The sequence below is a fragment of the Pinus tabuliformis genome, chromosome 1_2, assembly GCF_031772625.1.
Source record: "Pinus tabuliformis cultivar Carrire ecotype Pingquan chromosome 1_2, CPIR1, whole genome shotgun sequence".
In the NCBI taxonomy this organism is placed as follows: Eukaryota; Viridiplantae; Streptophyta; class Pinopsida; order Pinales; family Pinaceae; genus Pinus; species Pinus tabuliformis.
This window is the reverse complement of record NC_142298.1, coordinates 1,275,588,715-1,275,611,779: the sequence shown is the minus strand read 5'-3', so window position 1 is coordinate 1,275,611,779 and position 23,065 is coordinate 1,275,588,715.

Below are 23,065 nucleotides of genomic sequence, written 5' to 3'. Positions count from 1 at the left end.
TCCCTAAAGGGAACAACACTCCTTCGTGTGTATTTCCTTTTCTGTTCCCCCGTCGTGTGTATTTTCCTTTTTTGTTCCCTACAGGGAACAACCGTTGTTCCCTACATGGAACAACACTCTTTCGTGTATATTTTCCTTTGTTGTTCCCTATAGGAAACAGTTGCTATTCCCTACAAGGAACAACACTTTTTCGTGTGCATTTTCCTTTGTTGTTCCCTATAGGGAACAACACTTTTTCGTGAGTATTTTTCTTTGATGTTCCCTACAGGGAACAACTGCTGTTCCCTATAGGGAACAACACTTTTGCATGTATATTTTCCTTTGCTGTTCCCTATAAGGAACAATACGTTTTGTGAGAATTTTTGCAACACTTTGTACGGACCATAATACTTTAGTGATCATTTATTATCCTTCTTAGCTTGCTTGAGGGACATTAGTTTATATGGTTGTAGCCGTAGGAATACCCAGTCACCTACATCAAAACTTATTTCGTTGTGATGTTGATCTGCCTGTTGTTTCATTATATTTTGCACCAACATGAGGTTATCCTTTAAGAGTTGGAGAACTTGTCGTTGATGCTCGATGTGATGTTCCACTACTTGAACCTTAGAATTTTCTCTTAAATATGATGTGATGGATGGTGGCCAATATCCATAAAGTGCCATAAAAGGGGTCATTTTTGGTGCAGTATGGTAGGAAGTGTTATACCACCATTCAGACAGAGGCAACCATTTGACCCATTATGTCTGTTTATCAGATACAAAGCAACGAAGATATCCTTCCAAACATTTGTTTATTATCTCAATTTTCCCATCAGATTGAGGATGATAAGATGAGCTATGAGCTAACTGAGTACCAAGACAAGAAAATAATTCTGTCCAAAAATTTCTAGTGAAAATGGGATCTCCGTCACTTACAATAATCTTTGCATTTCCATGTGGCTTTTGAATTGTTTCCATAAATGCAGTAGAAACTGTACTGGCTTTAAATGGATGTGATAATGCACAAAAGTGTGCATACTTGTTAAGTCTGTCAACTACCACCATGATGACACTCTTTCCCTCAGAATTGCGTAAACCTGTGATAAAATCCATTGAAACCTCCTTCCAATGTTGGCTTGGAATGGATAAAGGTTGTAATAGACCTGGGGTCTTAATTGTTTCAACTTTATTTTGTTGGCAAACCAAACATTTCACCACAAAATTTTGAATATCCGATTTAAGGCCATCCCAAAAAAATTCCTTCTTAACTCTGTGGTAAGTTCTTAAAAATCCTGAATGCCCTCCTAAGGGGGACGTGTGCAATTCCATAAGAATCTTTTGTTTGAGTTGGGAATTCTTACAGAGTTATAAGTGATCTTTGTACCATAACGAATCATTTTTTCACCTAAATGTATCAGATGTACTAGAATCTTGTTGTAACTTTCGAATAAGTGCCCGCACTTCTTAGTCATTCTTCCATTCATCCCTTGCTTCGTTTATCCAATCTGGTTGGATAATAGAAATGGCTCACAATAATGCTTCCACATCGTCATCCTTTCTTGAGAGTGCATCTGCCACAACATTTTGCTTCCCTTTTTTGTAGATGATTTCAAAGTCATAACCCAACATCTTTGTCACCCATTTTTGTTGCTCTTTAGATGATAATATTTGCTCTAAAAAGTATGTAAGGCTATCATGATCCGTTTTTACCTTGAAGTGTCTTCCCATTAGGTAGGGTCACCATTTCTTAAGTGCATGTAGTATTGCCAGCATTTCCTTCTCATAAATAGCTTTTTGTAAAAACTTTCCTTTGATTGGACGACTTTCAAAAGTAATGGGTCTTTCATCTTTCATTAAAACAACACCAATTCCATTTCCTGAAGCATCACATTCCACAATAAAGGTTTTTGTGAAGTCTGGTGTAGCTAAGACCGGTGCTTGGCACATTGCCTCTTTAAGATGTTCAAAGGCCTTTGTTGCTTCTGGAGTCCATGAAAATGTATATTTCTTCAATAATGTTGTTAGAGGTGCTACTATTCTCCCATAATTCTTAACAAAATTGTGATAATACCTTGTCAACCCAAGAAATCCTCGCAGATGCTTTATGTATGTGGGGATTTTCCATTCCTTAATGGCTTTAATTTTGCTCCTTCATGAGATACAATATGACCCGGATATTCCACCTCTTGTACTCCAAAGAAACATTTGGATCTTTTTGCATATAGTTGTTTCTCTTCCAATAGTTGTAGCACGCTGTCAACATGTTCAACATGATCCTTCCAAGAGTTGTCGTAGATTAGTATATCATCAAAAAATACTAACACAAATTTCCTAAGGGTGGGTTTGAAAATGGAATTCATCAAACCTTGAAATGTAGAAGATGCATTGATAAGGCCAAAAGGCATGACCAAAAATTCATAATGACCCTCATGAGTTCTAAATTCTCTTTTCGCAATGTATTTAGTCTTCATTTTGATTTGATGATATCCTGAACAAAGATCCAACTTGGTGAATTAAATTGATCCATGCAATTCATCCAATAATTCATCAATGACAGGAATTGGAAGCTTATCTTTAATAGTGATCTTGTTGAGCTCCCTATAATCCGAACACATGCACCATGATCCATCCTTCTTGTGCACCAATACTACTGGAGCAGAGAAAGAACTTTGACTAGGTTGAATTATACCAACCTCTAGCATTTCTGCAACCATACGTTCAATTTCACTCTTTTGGGCATAGGGATATCTGTATGGCCTGATGTTTGGAGGAACACTTCCTGGAATCAAATGAATAGCATGATCATGATCACGAATAGGTGGGAGACCTTTGGGAGTCTCAAATACCTTGGAATGATTGTCCAAGACTTTTTAGAGATCTCGAGAAATAGATGATTTCGATGTGGAAACATCTAGCGAACATAATTGTGCAATTACACCTCTTTGTTCCTTTTTGGAAGCTTTTCCATACCGTTAGAGCTTATTATCTTTCCCGGTTTCCCTGCAATACCCCTTAATTCAAATTCCTTTCCTTCCGCAGAAAATTTCATGAAAAGTTCTTGAAAATTAAAAGCTATTATACCCAAGGATTGTAGCCATTGGACTCCTAGTACAAGATCAGCACCTCCCATTGGAATGGAAAGCATTAGGCTATTCAATACATATTCTCCCATGGATAGCTTGATATTATGGCACTTTCCAAAGAAATTTATGGTTCCTCCATTTGTTACCATCACTTGACACTCTGGTGTTGGATATAGGAAGTAATTCAATTCTTTTGCTATCTTACAATGAATAAAATTGTGGGTACTTCCTGAATCAATCAACATTATTACCTTTTTCTTCTTGATATGTCCTTCTATCTTGTTAGTTTGAGGAGTGGTAATTCCAGCCAATGCATTAGAAGATATGGTCAGATTCATTACTTCTTTATCTTGGGTTTGTTCTTGGAGTATATCCTCTTCTTTTGACATTTCATGTTCCTTTTCTTCTTCCTCTTCACAATCTATGTAGATTAATTTCTTCTCAGCACACTTATGACCTTTAGTCTATTTGCTATCACAACTGTAACAAAGCCCTTTTGCTCTTTTTTCTTCCAATTGTTGTGGTGTCAACCTTATAGGTTGTGGAAGGCTAGGGGCAACAACACTTCCATATTTATAGTTGTGAGTGGTAGGCTTCCTGATTGACATAATTTTGCTTTCCATTTTTCTTGCTAACCTGAATGCCTTCTCCAATGAATCAGGTTCCCAAAGTCGAACCTCATGTTGGATATTATCCTTTAAAGTCCCTATGAACACATCAATCCTATGCTCCTTTGGAATATCTTTTACCCTTATGTTCAATTTTTGGAAGTTCTCAATGTGATCCATCATTGAACCCTTTTGTTTGAGACTTATCAATTGGCTAAAAAAGTTGTTGCTTTTTGTATCCTCATAATGTGTTGTCATTTCTTTTGTAAGAATTGCCCAAGTGACAATTTGTTTACAAGAGCAAAGCCATCAATACCATACAAACTGATTTGGTTCCAAATATAAAGTTTCAATATGTACCTTTTGTGTGTTTTGCACATTATGGAGATCGAAAAATTGCTCCATCTGTGATATCCATGTTGCGGGATCCTTGCCATCAAACTTCCTCATATCGATTTTTGGAATATGGTTGTTCTTCGATCCAATTTTAGACTCTATGAAATCATGATTAACATTTATTTTATTCTCATCATGAGTTTCCTTTACTACCCTTTCACCATTAGTAAGCATTCCTTGTAGAAACTTTGTCAAATCTGTCTTCAAATCTTCCATGCTTGTCTTCAAATCTTCCATGTCTGTCTTCAAATTTGTCTTCAAATCTATCTTCAAATCATCCATCTTAGCTTCCATGTCATTCATCTTAGCTTCTACATCTTTCTTTAAACCATCCATCTTAGATTCTGTTACTTTTTGTGTGAGTGACATTTGTTGCACTTTGTCTCGTAATTTTGATATATCATGTTGCATTTCTTCCTCTTCTTCATGAGTCATGCTAGAGCTTTCAGGTTGCTTACTAGGTGTTTGAATTTTCTTTCCTTGGAACATCAGTTACCGATAATAATGCTTCACTATTCCCTTTAAATTTCTTCAAACTAAACTTTTAAACCAAGCTTATGCAAAAACTTTAAAAATCTACACACCTTTTTTCACTTTGTAGGAGCTCGATATTGCATATGATGTATCTCTGTAATTTCTGATCTTCTAGTTCTAAAATTGCGACCTGCATCAGCCCTCTGCGTCCTCTTTCCAATGCCACCAGTCTGATCGAACTTAGATTCTCCAAGAAAGCGTTATGCACAATCTCCCAAGATGACCTGATTATATGCCTTTTCAGAAGAGCGAACTTGTATAAAGTGCCACGTTTCATTGTTTTGACCTTAGGATTTGAAAAATATACATAGGAAACTACAGTCCATCCACTTTCTATAACTTCTTATGAAATTTCAATCTGATGCTCAAAACAAACGTTATGACTATTTTCCCCAGGTCACCTGTTTGGAATGTAATTCGGGAGTCTGCCAAGAGGCCAACTTCCTCAGATCATATATCCACAAATATAGCGCAAAAAGCTTTGAATTTCGGACCTGAGGTTCAGAACGCAACCCAAATGGGTTTTTTTTTAGCATTTGAGACGTCGCAGAAAAAAAATTATAGTGCAAATGCCACGATGAATTGTTTGGAGCAGCGAAACCCTAGAATCCAAAGCTCTGATACCAAATGTTATGAAACTAGCTCACAAAAAGATAGGGAAGATAGATGAACGCCTTAGAATTCAACCTATTCGAGGGGGAAACCTCCTTTACATTACATAAATGAACAATTCTTTGATGAGACAAATGACAAAACCTCCTTTCTATATACAGGAGTCTAAGGGGTCACAATATAACCAAGCCGAGCTAACAATAATAATATAAAGAAAATAAAAATAAAAATAGAGGGATTCTATGGGGCACAGTAATAACAATATGGGGACAATAGGGGCATAACAATATTAATAAGGGATAAAATTACAATAGTAATGGGGTAATCACTAGTATTATAGGGACCTAACAGGGTCTCATCACGAGCCAGCCTACCATGATCATAAGGAAGGAGTAAAGTGGCATTCCCATTACAACCATTTGTTGTTCCATCACTCGACTCTATTCGTTGCTGTGCTATCTCCACTACACTAATCATTTGCAGAATTCAAGCACCATGGGAGGAAGAACAGTGCGCCGAGAACCTTTAACACTGGCTGTCACTAATGAAGCTAGAGAAATTCTAGCTCATGCAAGATGGATAGCATACTTTACGATATTTCAACCCCCCAAAGAGGAAATTGCTATCGAATTTTTACGGAATCTACAAAATGGACAAGCTGTGGTAAGAGGCAGGAAAATCACTGTATCAGACGCTGTGATAGTAGAAGTATCTGGTTTGCCGGGAGAAGGACCAGTATGGGCTGGCAAGCGATTAAAGTTGCATGACGCTATCGAGGCCTTTAAGGACGAAGGACAGGAGCTAATCACCAAGGGCAAAGGCATTCAGCCATCATCTCTCAGAGAGCCATGGGGAGAATTGGCACGAATCGTCTAGAACTACATTACCTGTGATAGGCGTAAAGACGTGGTAAGGCTACAACAACTCAAACTTTTAGCAGTTCTAAAACGAAAATTCTCTCTTAATTTACCTGCATTATTGAATTCATTATTGCATGACATTGCCGAGAGGCTGAGACGGTCCCAACACATAGAAATAGCAGTCAGCCACCATTGTTTGATCAGGTTAATAGTTAGCTATTACCTTTCCCAACAACAATCAACCTGGGATGATCTAACACTAGCCCTAGAAGGAGGTATAGCCCTGCTAGCACCTAACCTTGTGCCAAAAAGAAAGAGGACTGCCCTTTTAGGGAATATACCTCACAAGTGCAGATGATCCATAAGGTTGAGGTCAAAGTAGGGAGTGCCTGAAAATCCCTAAGGCAGTGCTAGTCAACCTATAGAATTGTCTAGCCTAGTAAGTGAACAATACTTGCAGCTAGAGTTAGAAGGATAGGATAACCCTGAATCAGACCATGAGGAAGGAATAGGGCATTCTAGAGATGAACAAAGAAGTGAATTGGGACTTCCCTCAACACCAAATATGAGCCCCCAAGGCATTTGTTGCATGATTTCGAGATGGCCCAGGTCTTGGCCAACATGAATGTTTACATGCAGCCTGAAGGACTGCTCAATCTCAACTCAGGAGAAACCCAATCTCCTGGGAATTCTGGCCATACCAGAATTCTATCTCCCTCAAAATATGTAAGCCACAAAGCGGAAACAGATGCAGAGGCCATTCAAGAAGAAGAGAACCAATCTGGTGACACGCTCCCAGTGGAAACTAGCCAGGTAGGCCTAAGCACAGAAAACATATGCCAAGAAGAAGAAGCCGAGACAAAAATAATTTGGGAAGCTGATAACCAATCTGGAGACACGGTCTTATTAGAACAGAGCCAGGGTGAGCAACCAGGCTCTTTAGAAGTAGAAGCCATTAACGAGACTGTCAGCAGAACAGTCCCGCCTCCGAAAAGGTATAGAGCCAAATTGAAAAAGCTAAGAAAAGAATAGCAAAAGCTCTGCAAAACGGTCAAAAGTCTTGGAAGAAAAATAAGAGAAATCACAGTAGGAAAGGTTCTGGACAGTGCCCGGAGATAGTAAATGCGGCTGTAAAAATAGAGTTATATGAAGGAAGGGCTACAGGGACCCAAACTGAGCCCATAAATACTCAACTAGTTATCACTCAAAAGGAACAACATGCAATTCTAGTAGATGTAGCTACTCAGACATAGGACGTACCCTCTTACAACATAACTACTCAGACAGAGGATGTACCCTCTTACATCATGGCTACTCAGACGGAGGTTTGGACCTCCTTAATACAGACAGAAGGCATCCCTTCTCATAGCAGAAGTACTCAGACAAGTATTCAAGCCAAAGATGTCATGACACACAATGACCCCATTATACTAAATCTGCAGGAAGAATTAGCACAAGCTTGGCTTGCATTAGAACAGGTTGAACAAGAAACTGTTTACCAGCAGAAATATCAAGAGCTGCAGAGACAGCTTCGGGAAATGAATGCAACAGAGAGAGAGACTTTCGACAGATACAAAAAAGCAGAAGAGAAAATAGAGAGAACCAAGCTCAAACTGTATGTTTTAACCCTGTACAGAAATTACCTGCATACGAATTCTTAAACAAAGAAAATAAACAATGCGAGAGCATAACCCATAAAACACATATGCACAAAGATTTTTCCCTGGATCCCAAAATCGGGACTACCAGCTTGATTTTTCATTATATTCCTTTCAATGTTACAATACATATTTATACATGCCGAAGCATCCAATACCATGGACCGAAAACCATCGCGTCCAAAAAACATGTGCGAAAATCATGCACAAAACCATAGGTGGGTCCGCCCAACCTAACATATGGTCCAAAACCAAAATTTTCCGGGGCGCTGCCCTGGACCCCATAAAGTGGGGTTACGGGTGCCCTTCAAACCCCCTATTAACTACATGGAAAGAATATAACACAACCCAACAATCTCCCACTTGTTGTTTTCTTTCCACAGGGGGCCACAGGAGAGCTTAGTCATTTTTTCAGCCCTGAGATTCCCATTGCTTCTCTACACCAAGAGAACTTCTCAGAGCTCACAGATTTTGTCAATGCATCTGCAGTATTCTTCAAAGTTTCCACCTTTACCAGCAACACCTTTCTGTCTTCTATCATATCCCTCACAAAGTGATATTGAACATCAATGTGCTTTGTCTTTGAATGATAAGCAGGGTTCTTTGCCAAGAAAATTGCACTTTGGCTGTCACAGTCTATTCTTATAGCTCCCTGTACTAACCCCATACTTGAACACAATCTCTGCAACCAAAATACTTCCTTGCTTGCATGAGTGGCTGCCATGTATTCTGCCTTTGTAGTTGATAGTGCCACTACATATTGTTTCTTACTCATCCAACTGACCGCACCTCCAAATAGGTTAAACACATACCCACTTGTAGATCTTCTCTGATCCAGATCTCCAACCCAGTCTGCATCAACAAATCCATGAATATCCAACACTCTGTCCAATCCTGGTCTTCCTTGGTAGCACAAACTATAATCACTAGTGCCACGCAAATACCTGAAAACCCGCTTCACTGCTGTCCAGTGCTCCTTCCCAGGTTTTGAAATAAACCTGCTCAATACTCCCACTGCATGTGCAATGTCTGGTCTAATACAGACCATTGCATACATCAGGCTACCCACTGCACTTGCATATGGAACATGGGACATGTCCTCTTCCTCTTCTTGTGTCTTGGGACACTGTTCAGCAGATAACCTCACACCTACAGGAATAGGAACCTTCACCGGTTTACTATCCTGCATATTAAACCTCTAGAGTATTGTCTCGACATACTTCCTCTGGTTTAACCAGAGCTTCCTCTTTGACCGATCTCTTTTAATTTCCATGCCCAAAATATAGTTTGCAGCACCAAGATCTTTCATGTCGAATTTGGAGGACAATTGGGTCTTCAAATCCTGGATAATTTCTTTGTCATTTCCAACCAGCAACATATCATCCACATACAAGACCAGATAAATAATACGGTCACCAAATAATTTAAAATACACACAATGATCTGCTTTTCTTCTGGTGAAGCCAAGTCCCCATATAAATGTATCAAATTTCTGATACCACATCCTTGGTGACTGTTTTAACCCATACAGAGACTTCTTTAACTTGCATACCAGTTCTTTCTTACCCTTCACCACAAAGCCTTCAGGTTGCTTCATGTAGATTTCCTCTTCCAAATCCCCGTGAAGAAATGTTGTCTTCACATCCATCTGTTCTACCTCAAAATCAAAAGCAGCAACAACAGATAAAAGTAATCTAATAGAAGTTACCTTGGCAACAGGAGAAAAAATATCACCAAAATCAATTCTCGGCACCTGGGAATAACCTTTTGCTACCAACCGAGCTTTGTATTTCTCCACCTTTCCTTTTGCATTTGTCTTCTTCTGGAACACCCATTTGCTGCCAATGGGTTTCCTTTTAGCCGGCAACTCCACCAGATCCCAAGCCTCATTTTTGTGCAAAGATTCCATTTCATCGACCATGGCCTCTTTCCAGAGTTTTCCATCCTCTGAATCCACTGCTTCCTTCACAGTTCTGGGATCATTATCAGTAACAGACAAAGCAAAATTTGAACTGAAAGCAGATGGATTATACCTTTCTGGCTGCCTTCTTTCTTGATCTGATCTTCTCACAGCCGGAGTTTGTGGCTCTTCATCTTCTGATTCCTCCTCTGCTGCAGAGTATGATTCTTCCTCCTTTGGCTCAAACTCTATCTTCTCAGGTTCCTTTGGTTGGACTTCATGTTGAATAACATCTTTTACCTCTCTGAACAACACATCTTGGCTGTACACAACCTTCCGTGTGACTGGGTTCCAAAGCTTATAACCCTTTAAACCATCCTTATACCCAATAAAGATGCACTTTTCAGATTTACTATCCAACTTGGTTCGTTTCTCCTTTGGAACATGTACATATGCATCACATCCAAATACCCTTAGATGTGAAAGAGAGGGTTTCTTACCAGTCCATACTTCTTGTGGAGTCTTATCCTCCAACGCTGATGAAGGTGATCTGTTGATCAGGTAACATGCAATATCCACCGCCTCTACCCAGAATTCCTGTCCTAACCCGGCACCACTGAGCATGCTTCTTGCCCTTTCCATCAACGTCTTGTTCATTCTTTTGCGACTCCATTTTGCTGAGGTGTATATGGAGTAGTCTTCTGCCGTGCTATACCACACTTCTTACAAAATTCTTCAAATTCCTTGCTGCAAAATTCTCCACCATTATCTGTCCTCAGCACCTTTATCTTCTTCTCTGTCTGATTTTCCACTAGAGCCTTAAATTATTTAAACCTGTCAAAGACTTCAGATTTCTTCTTAAGAAACCATGTATTCCTTGAGAAGTCATCTATGAATGATACATAGTACACAGACTTACCCAGTGATGGAACCTTCATAGGTCCAAACACATCACTGTGCACAAGCTCTAATATCTGTTTCGTCCTCTTACCACCAGAGGGGAAACTCACCCGATTCTGCTTCCCATATACACAATTTTCACAGAAATCAAAATCCAGAGAGCTATTATTCATACCTTCTACCATACCTTTACCATGAAGTATTCGAAGGCCCTTCTCTCCAATATGTCCAAACCTTTGATGCCACAACATGGTCTTCTCTCCAGAGACCACTAGATTCTCTACTCCATTTTCATGAACCATAGAACTATTGCACCCATCAACAAGAGTGCTACCTTGCAGCTTGTACAGAGTTCCAATCCGAACTCCCCGCATTAATATCAGTGCTCCTCGAACCATCTTGCAGGTATCTTTCTCGAACACCGTCTTTACACCTGCATCATCCAACTTGCTTACAGAAATCAGATTTCTGGCCAATGCAGGAATATGTAGAACACCCGGAAGTGTTCTAACCCTTCCACCTTGCAACTTCAACTTTACTTTTCCCCGACCAATGATTCTAACCTTCCTATCATCTCCTAAGAAGACATCACCACCATCGTATTTCTCATACTCGCAGAACCACTCTCTATGGGGAGTGAAGTGAAAGGATGCACCTGAGTCAATCAACCATGCCTCATGATCTACATGTGTACTTGAAGAAGCCAAGTACACATCCCCACCTTCATCTGAGGTGGTTTTCGCCTCTGCAGAAGGAGCATCATCAGATCCCTTTCCTTTATCAGGAGCTTTAGATTTACAATCCCTTCTGAAGTGCCCTTCCTTTCCGCATTTCCAGCACACCACCTTTGTAGGTTTTCCTGGAGATTTAGATCTCCCTCTAGATTTAGATCTCCCACTCGATGACTTATTTTTGTTTCGATTTTGGGACCGTCCTCATACAGACAAGGCATCACCATTCTGGTTGTCCATATTTTTCCGTCTCATCTCCTCCGTCAGCAAGGCTGAGACTATTTCATCAAACTACAAAGCAGTTGCATTGCTACCTATTGCAGTAACCAGACTATCCCACGAATCTGGTAGAGAACACAACAGACTGATGCACTTATCTTCATCTGAAATTTTAATATCAATAGATAATAACTCACTTACCACAGTATTAAACGCATTCAGATGCTCTGTCACCGAGTCTCCATCTTTCATCCTCAGGTTATACAGCTTTTTCCGCAGGAACAATTTATTCACCAAAGACTTAGATTGGTACAAAGTCCCTAACTTGACCCACAAAGCCTTTGCCGTAGCTTCCCCTGATACATTCAGCAATACTGAATCTGAGACACATAATCGTATTGTGATCTTTGCCTTCCGATCCAACTTCTTCCATTCTTCATCGGTCACTCCCGATGGTTTAGTACCCAGATCTACCGCGATCCACTGATCTTTATCCACCAACAGATCCTCCATCTTGAGTTTGCACAACTCAAAATTCTGACCATTGAACTTCTCAATCTCTATCTTTCCACTGCTCGCCATCTTCTTTAACCACCAGAATCGATCTCGCAGATCTCCCACTGAACAGGGTCTACCATAGGCCCGAGTGAAACCCCTCAGCAACAAAGGTGTCCCCTTGAAGCCAAAACAGCTCTGATACCAAATGTAGGTTTTAACCCTGTACAGAAATTACCTGCATATGAATTCTTAAACAAAGAAATAAACAATGCGAGAGCATAACCCATAAAACACATATGCACAGAGATTTTTCCCTCGATCCCAAAACCGGGACTACCAGCTTGATTTTTCATTATATTCCTTTCAATCTTACAATACATATTTATACATACCGAAGCATCCAATACCATGGAACGAAAACCATCGCGTCCAAAAAACATGTGAGAAAATCATGCACAAAACCATAGGTGGGTCCACCCAACCTAACATATGGACCCCATAAAGTGGGGTTACGGGTGCCCTTCAAACCCCTATTAACTACGTGGAAAGAATATAACACAACCCAACACAAACTAGATAGGGTCATAAGTCAGACAGATACCATCTGCTCACTATATAAAAATGTCTTGGCATGCAGGTCTCCTACCAGAAATTATGCCTTGGTTTTGTTAGAACGATACTTGATGTTGAAAATTAAAGCCGTGAGAGATGGAAAACCAATTGAATTAAAAACAGTTGAAGATTTTATAAATTGCTGCAAACAGCATGGTGTAAAGGTTCAAAGACTTCTTTGCGAATTTTACCTGCACAATTTTGTATTAGAGAATGAGGTGGAAAAGAACCCTAACCCTTTTGTGGGAGATGTTCAATTCGAGGCCTTTATCTCTTTTTCAATTAACCAACTTAAATGGTTTAAAGCTCATAACGCATTCCAACGATAAGAGCATAGACTGGATCTCTGGGTAAGAGGTGAACCCAAGCACCCTTTGCAAATGCTTGCCAACCATAAAGTCTGATGACAAGGGAAGGGGTGATTGAAATCTTGGGGCCTATTCATAAGGAGATTGTACAGAGCGGATTATCATATTTTCACTCCATTCAAGAAAGCTCTCTCACTGCATCCAAGCTCAGGTGGACGACCTCCACTAGTAGTGTGCAGGATAGGGAGCCATTTAATTACAAGAATTTTAAAGCAGTTGCGGCCGTTTTGTCACCTATAGCAACCTTATTTTGAGAGAAGGACCTTATTGGTTAGGGTGTTAGTTTTGTAGCCCCATCATTTGGCATCCTCCTGAAGGTTATCGAGCTATCTACGAATTGCCTGAAGGAAAGGAAGGGCCCACCATTGTGCTCTTAGCTCAGAATCATGGTTTTAGACCAATTTTTGACGCTCCTTCTCCAGCCTACTCTTTAACTACATTGCATACGAATTATTTACTTTTCATGAGGGCATGAAATAGGGTAAGCAGGGGAGTATGTTGAGTCACAAAATGGGTATGTATTTACCATTAATTTCATCACCTTTTTCCTTGTTTCTTATCTTTTTCATATCTTAATGCGCTAATATATTGATTGATTATGATAAGAAATGACTAAACTACTCACAGTTAAGATCTAGCCATAGTAACTGACTTTTACTCTTTTTTTATGCAGAAAAATGACAAAAGGAATAATTGTTGTTCCCTAATGATGGAACAACATAAACCAACAAACGGAGGGTGGAACATGTCGGTTGTAGACAGGGCTGAGGGCGAATCAGGAGGATCAACGCAAAAAAGGAAAGGTGTCTGAAGTTAGCAATCAGTTGCAAATCCCTCAGGATCGGGAGATCCTGAGGGATCACATTTATCTTTTACCCTTTTTTATTATAAAAGAAGACGATTGTAGGAAGAAAGGGGAGGAATCCTTGTTATTTCATATTGTAATTTTAATTTACAGACTCAAGCTATCAAGAGAACGCGATCATATTGTAATGTTACTCAAGTTCAATGATTAATATATAATTTGAGGTTGTTGTTCATTCACCTTATTTGAAGTAGCTTGGCGACATTCGTTGGCGGCTAAGGGCCCGGCCTCTGGTGGATTAAACTGCTTCTCTGTATTATATATTTCTGATTTCCGTAAGTGTTATCGGTAATAATGTCTATGCAGAGCTGCTAATCCCACTAAGGCTGGTAGCTACCTTAGAAAAAAACACACTAAAAACTACTTTTGTTTTCCTTTATGAGAAATAGATAAGAGAAGAATAAGGAGACCAACCTTTGTCTTGCTCTTGGTTCCTTGCTCGATTCCTCTCTCTTTTGGTAGGTCTTTGCCACTTGCTTCCTTGTCTACCCAGCTTCAAAGAGTACCAGTAGAATCAAAGCAGCATAACACTATCCAAGAACATAGATCTATTATCATAAACAATATAGGATCAGATGTACATTGACCATAAAAATGCATAAATAATCAATCATACAAGAATATGGAGGAAAACTTGAATAGCTTTATTGATAATCAAGAAAGAGCAAAGAGAATTACAACCGATTGTTCTGACCGAGCATCATCCTCTCAGCAAGTAAGCCCTTATTCACCTCATGAAAAGCTTAGATCACCCAACACTATGATATTGCACCAAGAAACCAACAACACTTCCTCACAAGATATAAAATTCCAGCCTCCGAATCTCTGGGATGAGGGATCCATTTATAGATGTCTGCAAGGGAGGTGAGTCAGCTTTTGAGATTTGATTAGTGTCTTCCCTCTGATAGTTCTTGATTGCACTTGTAGATTGATGATTTCTTACTCATCCCTGGTCGAATTCAGAGAGGCAAGTGTCACAGGAGAAGTTTCTGGAAGATTCCATGCTTCTCCACCTTGCGGATTGACCCTACCATTTGTCCCTTCTCGCCCATCACACCCCATAGAAGGGCTTTTTGACATGCATCACACCTACTGTGTGTATTTAGGTCGGATGCAACGCACTTTGCCTATGGAGCAGGTGAAATGGTCCCGTTTTGACCAGTTCTGAGAAGTTTTTCATGGAGAACTTCTGGGAGATGTTGTAATTAGTTGAACTTGTTCTTCTAGGGGTTGGAACAACAACTTTAGGGACTTAGGAGCCCTTGGTTTATGGACATTTATGCTTGGGGTTGCAGTGCCCAAAAATGTCTATAACAGTTTCCCCCTAAAGCATGAGGTCGTTAATCTTTTTGATGTCGGGTGAAATGCTTTATCATGACGATCCGAAGTTTTTTCGAGCTGGGAGGCGACCTGTAATAAGATACAATACAATACATTATCTTAATTTTATTTTCATGATCTATCTAAGGCAGGCATTCCCATGCTCAGCTTTATAAATTCATTTTCATGTATATAGGATAGACAATCGTCTGAGTGTAGACTGATGATTCTGGTAGAGCCATCATCCCTTAGATTGGATGATTATCTGTGCAGCAATGATGTACATTTGATGTCTTTATTTTCTTGAATATATATCGCAGCCTGGATGGATGAAACTAGATCCGGGGTCTTCAATCTCATTCGATCTTCACTCAAAGTACAAGTCGATCCATGTGAGAGATGTTCTGGAGTCGAACATGGAAAGACATCGCCTGATTACTAGCCAATGATGTAAGCTGTTAACAGACGCGAGAGGAATCACCGATGTTATAGACATTTTTGGGCAGTGCAACCCCAAGCATAAAATTTCCATAAACCAAGGGCTCCTAAGTCCCTAAAAGTGTTGTTCTTACCCCTAAAGGAACAAGGTCAACTGATTACAACTTCTCCCAGAAGTTCTCCATGAAAAACTGCTCAGAATTGGTCAAAACAGGATCATTTCACCTGCTCCATAGGCAAAGTGCGTTGCATCTCACCTAAGTACACTCTGTGGGTGCGTTTCATTTCAAAAAGCCCTTCTATGGGGTGTGATGGGTGAGAAGTGACAAATGGCAGTGTCAATACGCGAGGTGGAGAGGCATGGAATCTTCCAGAAACTTCTCCTGTGACACTTGCCTCTCTGAATTCGACCAAGGATGAGTAAGAGATCATCAATCTCCAAGTGGAAGCAAGAACTATCAGAGGGAAGAAACTAATCAAATCACAAGCTGACTCATCTCCCTTACAGATATCTATATATGGATCCCTCATCCCAGAGATCCGGAGGTTGGAATTTTGCATCTTGTAAGGAATTGTTGTTGGTTTCTTGAGACAACATCATAGCATTGGGTGATCTAACCTTTGCATGAGGTGAAGAAGGGCTTACTTGCTGAGAGGATGATGCCGGGTCAGAACAACTGGTTGTAACTCTCTTGGCTCTTTCTTGATTATCAATAAAAGCTATTCAAGTTTTCCTCCACACTCTTGTGTCGTTTATGTTTGATGCATTTGTATGGTCAATTTACATTTGATCCTAGATTGTTTATGATAATAGATCCATGTTCTTGTATAGTGTTATGCTACTTTGATTCTACAGGTACTCTGTGAAGCTGGGTGTACAAGGAAGCAAGTAGCAAAGGACTATCAGAAGAGAGAGGAATCGAACTAGGAGCCAAGAGCAAGACAGAGGTTGGTCTCCTTTATTCTTCTCTCATCTATATTTCATAAAGGAAAACGAAAGTAGTTTTACTTTGTTTGTTTCTAAGGTAGCTACCACACCTTAGTGGGATTAGCAGTTCTGCATAGACACTTTTCCCTGTAACAAAATGGTGACTCCGCTGGGGAGCGACTAGGTTGTTTGTTTATCTACCTTGTTGTTTATTTTATAAACTTACCGACGGAGCCTGAAATTGAGCTAGGTAGCTTTCGAACTGCATTTGCTATGCAAATGCAAAGTAGATAAATGTCGCTTCAGTCAATCTCCGAGTTTTGTTTATGAATTAAACAACTGATTTACAAACTCTCTAATTGCCCTTGTGGTGGCTCTAGTAACCTCCTTAGATCTGCCCCTGTTGTTGATTTACTGATTACCACTTGCTCGGCCAAAATCCCTGAACTGAACTGCAAACTGTGACCCGGAACTAAAGCAAAGTCTCGTCTCTGGCCTAGCACACTCTCTGTTCTGTGAATCTGAAATTCAGTGCACTTCCCGAGTGTAGGAGGTGCGCTGCATTTCAAGTTCACTGTGTTACAGGTGTGCTGATCAGACTAGGCATTGTTCCTGAATTTTGGTTTCTGTGTTCATTCTTTTAAGTTCTATTCATGAGTTTTTCTGCCTATGGTCAGTACACCTCTGTTTGAAACCCCTTTCCTTGCTGATATTCTGCCTCTATTGTGCAAAGAACTGTAAGTGTTTTTGTGTATTTGTTGAGTCATTTTCAGTTCTACTTTGCAAAAAAGTAATGTATTTGTACTGTCGTTTCTTGATTTGAAAGTGTCGCAAGTGTCATTTTCAATCATAGAAGAGAGTCTGATTGCTCTTGATAGTCGATTACCCTGTTACTGTTGTATTTGATCTGAATTTGTAGTCTTTCTAGTGTCGAAAGCAAGTCTTCATTTTGGATTTGAAAAGAAACTTGTTAGTAATTGTCGCTTGAAAGTAATTCAGATTTGCGCATTAGCTTCCTTTTTATCATTCACATATTAAGAAGGTTGAAAACAAATACATGCATGTGCATTTTCATTTTGACTGTTTGATTGGTTTGATTTAGGACAGTGCATATATAGTGTGCTCTTTGCTCTTTGTGAAAGAATACTGTCTCTCTTTCCTTAGTAGCTAGGATTTTCATTGCACAAAGAAGATAAAAGATTGTTTATCATCTTAGATTGCATTTTAGGAATTGTACATCTACATCACGCGGTGAACCTGAAAGGAAAATTTCTTAAGCAAGATCAACTATAAAATAAATTTAATGAATCTAACAACACTTTGGAACCTAACGCACAACATCTAGAAGTCTAGGCTAGAGACGTATTCCGGCGTCGTAAAGCTTGGTAACTGTTGTTCTCACTGTTGGTTGGGTGATTCCTCCACTTTGAGACGATAAGTGCCAGTACGGACTTGTACTCCCACGTACCGTCAAGTATATTTTGGGAGACCACAATAGGCTTAATCCTTTATCCATAGGAAGTCATGTATGCCGCCCTATCGATCGCAATGCACTGAACATAGCATTCGGGAAGATTGACTGTTGTACCGTAAAAAGTATTCTGCAGTTTTACGATTGGTTTGGTAATCCCTCTGCCTACATTTCCAGAGCAGTCCCTTTCGTTCCTTTTCAGACTCCTTAACGGAAAAGGTCCATCTGAGCACTTGTCACTTCAGGCTCATTAAAAATCAAAGGCGACTAGAGTCATCTTTTGTTTTTTCTCGACTCTTTAAAATTGAAAAAACAAGTTGTGTCAAAAGTGTCTAAAATTCATCTAATTCGGAAACATACTTCCCATTAATTTTTAGTTGATCGAGTAATCCGCAATCGTGAAAGAAAGTCAATTGAAACCCCGTTGTTCGCGGAGGCTTACGAGTCAACCATCTTTGTCTCCGGAATCGAAACTATTACGGACAAAGCGAACTCGTTTAACTGGTTCCAAATATCCTAGTAAAGTTAGAACAAGTGTTCCAACAACATCAGAGACTCCGGTTACTCCAAACATTTCTGGTATCCCTGCCTTTATAGAAGAATTTCAGCAGCCACCGAAGGATAGTAGTACTAATCCTAGTATGAGGGTAAACACTTGTATTACTGAACCAGTTCCATCTACAACCAGTTCGGAGAGTGTTGTTCCCTAAACATCTGTCGCTGCAGATTTCATACCTTCTTCGGCACCAGAAACATTCTACGGACCTGACTGTCTACCTCTTCCACCTGGTCTGATTGCTATAGAAGAGATTGTGGAGGATCCTCCATCTAGTACTCCATCGCAATTTGGAGTCGTGATCACTCTGTATCCTTCTTCATCAGAAATTAGTCTATCGCCAATGGAAGCTCCTGTAGAATCGCTAGGTAATCTTTTGGATAGAATAGAAATGTCTGAACAACCATCAACATCCAGGACTGTGTCATCTGACACAACAGCAGCAGAGCCTCCTGCTGCTACTCTAACGATGTTCGCTGGTGTACCATCTGTCCCGGCAAGTTATCAACAACAAGCCAGAGTCCAATCAGGGACTGTTTTGACGACATGGTCAGTTCCTATTTCTTCATCCGGATTATCATCTAGTATTTCTTATGTTGAAACTCAACAAATTGATCTAATATGTCTTCAAAGGCCAATCTACCCTTTAAGTACTGGATTGCCACCATATGGAGGGCAGTATGCCTTTTCATTGTTCCCTCCCGGAGAACAACCATATGGGAGTTTACAACAAAGTTCAGGTCAAACTGGAATTACATCCAGCGGTTGGGTACCAATACTGCCTCAACAACCAAGGGTTGTATATTCAATGCAACCAGTCCACCCTATGTCGAATATTCCCGCTATACCTGCTATGGTGACTGTGTCGCAAGTACAAGCGCTACATGTTGTATGTCAACCCCAAGTTTCTCAGGTTGCAATACAACAACCTCTTGTCTCAACAACTCAATCACAACCTCAGGTTAGTGCCTCCTTATCTGGAGCGACTCAGGCTCGAAAAAGTACCATGACTCCTCATCTTGGTCAATCACCCAGTATTGGGCAACAACAAATGGTCCAACAACCATGGCTGGTTCAATCTCAACAACCGCCATTCCAGCAATCATATCAAGGACCTGAGCAACAAGTCTTTGTAAGTACTGGGCAACCGCATTTCCAAAGCGGTTATCAACAACCATATTAAAATGGTTATGCCCATCAACCTTATCAAAGTTACCAGCATCAAATACACTATGCTGGTATGCAAAGACCCACTGCTCAGACGATTCCATCTTATCCTGGATATGCTTCGCCTAACCTGAATCAACAGTTGCCCTTTGTAGCAACTCTAGAATTACCAGATCTAGACCAGCTGACGAATGATCCAATTGCTTATGCCCCTTGGTGGTCGGCGATTCCGCATAAACTTCCGTCAGATATTCCTAAATTTAATGGAAATCCGGGTGAAGATCCGTCGAATCATGTGATGACCTTTCATTTGTGGTGTTCATCAAACACCTTAAACGATGATTCGATTAGGCTTCGCCTTTTTCAGAGGACGTTAACTGGTCTGGTAGCAAAATGGTATATCAAATTACCAAGATCTTCGTTTGAAAACTTCAGTACCCTAGGCACAACCTTTTTAACCCATTTTTAGTTACCGGTAAAGTACGAAATGGGAACAGAACTTCTTACCAATTTCAAACAAACGACGACCACTCACATATCCGATCATATTCATGAGTGGCGACGTCGTCGTAGAATGGTAAAAATGTATGTTCTTGATCAGCTTTTAGCTGAATGGTTTATTAAGTCATTAATACCTTCCATTACAGAAGATGTCGCAAAGGGAGGAGTCGTCATTGAAGAGCAAGTTATTGCTCGTGCACAATATCTAGACTTGATCTATACTCAGTCTGGCACGCTATACGATAAAATACCTGATGCTCCTAGACCGGAATTTTCCGTTCCTCCCCCTCTTAAATCAAACAAAGGCTCTCATGCTGGCGATGGCGTGATAGGTACAAAAAGCATGAAATCGACAAAGGCTACATCTAAGAAATCCCGTAAGATTTCTGATCAAAATGCAAATGAAGAACTTCTTGCCTCGGAGGTGAATGCCGTGTCGACCGACAAGGGCAAACAACTGAAGAAACTAGGGGGCAAGATAAAAAAAAGGGAGAAAAAAGAAGCAAGATGAGTCATCTCCTGGAAAACCTTCTGCAAACCCTTCTGGGCAAAGGAAACCCCCTGCGGGGTGTCAGATATGCGATGAGGATCATCGGACAAGAGATTGTCCACATAAAGCTGAAGTTAAGAAACTCTTTAAGAGTTCAAAAACCTCAGCAGTATTGATTGATCCGTTTCCAAACCCGGGAACCAAACTGGTTGCTAATCAAAATGCTTCCCGATCCCAAGTGCTTATGTTGTCAGTTTCGAGGCAGCAAAATGATGCTTTGACAAGGAATAAAGATTACGGGAATCCACAGTTGTCGAATAACAAGGCTAATGAACAACCTAGTAGTTCGACAACAACTTTGACCGAAGTTGTGCCACCCATCATTCCTGAGCCAATGATAAAGCCGCTAAAGGGAGTAGTACACAAATCGACATTTAATCCTCGTGCCAAAGTAGCACAGAATTATAATATAGTAGAGGACCTGACCCAATCACCGTCTGCTATGTCGACACTTGAGGTACCGCAAAATTGCCTCTCCCAAAAGCAGGATCTATTATCAGTAATAGGTGGGATAGACCCAACGGATTCCAATCTTGTATCCTTTAATCACAAAGGATATGACCCTCAGTTACCAGCTCAACTAGCTTTCCTTATTCAAGTGAAAGCCCTCAACAAAACTGTTCATTGAACAATTATTGATGAGGGGGCATCTACATGTATTATGTCGATGAGTTGCTGGAAAAATTTAGGCTCACCACCCTTGTCGGAAAAACAGTAGAAATTGATGTTGAAGTAATCGACGGAAACCTCGACTACAACATCCTACTGGGAAGGCCCTGGATATATGCCATGGCCGTAGTTGTGTCGACCTACTTCAGGAAGATTGCATTTCCCTTTCAAGGAGGAATTACAATCGTCGACCAACAAACATTTCTCCCCAACATTTCACAAGTTACGGGAAGCATTCCAATGATCCATGGAAGTAATCATTCACTTCAAAATATTGGAGTAGGCCTCCTAAAAGACCCTACCTTAATGGGCACTTTTGCCCTACCGCCTCCAAGTAATTTGGTGGAAGTGGCCACAGTGGAAACCTACAATATGAAATCTTCTATATCTAATGGATTCGGAAGATTCCTAAACATTTTGTCAGCATGGATCATCGCCATTTTAGAAATATTGTAGCAATCAATTTTCTTGGCTTGGGGGGTAAACCCAAATCAACGCTCATCGAGTGTTTGGATAGATAGGTCTAAGGAATATGGCACCTCTTCAGATCCTTGGTCGCATGTACATTCTACAGACGAAGGAATCATTCAATCAATGATGATAGGAGAGGCACCATGGGAAGATTACCACCATCACTCCCATCTTTCGGATTACCACAAAGATTATTCCAGCAACCTTAATCATCCATCAGTTTTTGATTTTCTATCAAATACTATAAATACGGTGGATTTCGAGGATGGTTCTTATCTCGTGTCGACCTCGTTAAAAAGTGAAACAATGAGTCATGACGATAGTTCTTTTAAAGTGTCAACCTCATTAAAAAAATGAAACAAATCCCCTTTCCAAATCTCAAAGGTAATCCTTCATTCCAACCACCGAGTTGAATGCAATGAGGCTTGGGTGGCATGCACCTCGATTTGCGTTATTATGCTGGGGGCATGCAAACTTATCACGAGAAATGTTACCGCAGGGTTCAAGCTCATTAAAAAATAAACCTGCATCGAGCAATTTTAACGCGGACTTCATGCTCGTTAAAAAATAAACATAAGCAATGAGCAAATGTTTCCCCCAACATTTAAGCTCAATAAAAAATGAACCAATTCCCCGTAAATAATCATCGTGAATGTAGTGCTTCAGCCTTTAAAAGCCTTGGTCGTTTTCCCATCATCACCTCCACTTTGTATTGGCTAATCATTCACCTCCATTTGATTGTTTACCCCTTTTGAGGAACAGCTGTGAAGAGTGATCCCGCTAGCCATTCTTGTAACACTGCCGTGATTGGAAAATTCCAAACCTTACCCAGAATCAGCTGCTACCCAATTTTATCACTCATTCCTCAAAGACGAGTCTCCTTTAAGCTCTTTTCAACTGACTCGTAAAATATGAAAATATTACCGAGCCATTGGCCTCTCCAGCTCGTTAAAGGGATCGGAAGTGCTATCCCTCCTTTAGATTTTAATCTTTTTGGACCTGAGGGATTATTACACAAAAATATCAAGCGCTTGTTTTGTTCGGCTTGTTAAAAGTATTGAAAATTCATCCCTTCTGTATTGTTTTATACTTTTTCGGACTTAAGGGATTAGATGATGAAAAAAGAATTTTTGGAGTTTCCTTTACATCCCTTTTCAGACTCTCTAAAA